Here is a 684-nt window from a genome sequence, read left to right as displayed (position 1 = left end):
GCGACCTGTGCCTGAACATCACACCGGGAAATCAAAGCGACGCTCCAGCAAACCAGAGCAGCACATGAGGCCCCTCCCCCTCCCCCCCTCTGTGGTCCAGGCCTCCGTGTTATCGCGGCGGCGTTCCTCTCCTCGCCGTGGTCGCCCATGAGGGAAGCGTGCAGCGGAATGACAAACACACATTTCCTCTCCTGAACCCAGCAAACAAAAGGTTCTGAGCCGCAGACGTCAGGTTGAGGTTTGCGAGGAGAAGAAGAAGAGCGGTGACGTAGGAGCGTTGGATGTTTTCTTCTTCTTCTTCTCTTTGTTTCTGCATAAACAGCGTGGGAGACGCTCAGACGCAGCGCCACACAAACGGCTGTCAGTGTCAAGGATACTGAGACCCATGCAATTAATGCAGGAGAAGAAGAAGAAGAAAAAGGTCTGTGTGTGTGTGTGTGAAGCCTCTCATTAACCCTTTGAGGTTCGCAGCTAAAGACAGTAACCCAGACTGGCCACTGAGAGGCGCTGTAGCACTATGACAACAGGTAGGGGGATAGTTACTGTCCTTACTCAGAGGAAGTTCAGACCAATATGTACATTTTAATTTACTTTACTAATTTTATTTTCTATTTAAAAGGATCATCAAACATATCTCTCTCTCTTTCTCTCTCTCTCTCACACACACACACACACACACACACA

Source organism: Genypterus blacodes, unplaced genomic scaffold (genome assembly GCF_046128005.1).
Source record: "Genypterus blacodes isolate CSIRO-AG114 ecotype Tasmania unplaced genomic scaffold, CSIRO-AGI_Gbla_v1 ptg000172l_1, whole genome shotgun sequence".
Taxonomy (NCBI): Eukaryota; Metazoa; Chordata; class Actinopteri; order Ophidiiformes; family Ophidiidae; genus Genypterus; species Genypterus blacodes.
Note: the sequence above shows the minus strand (reverse complement) of the source record.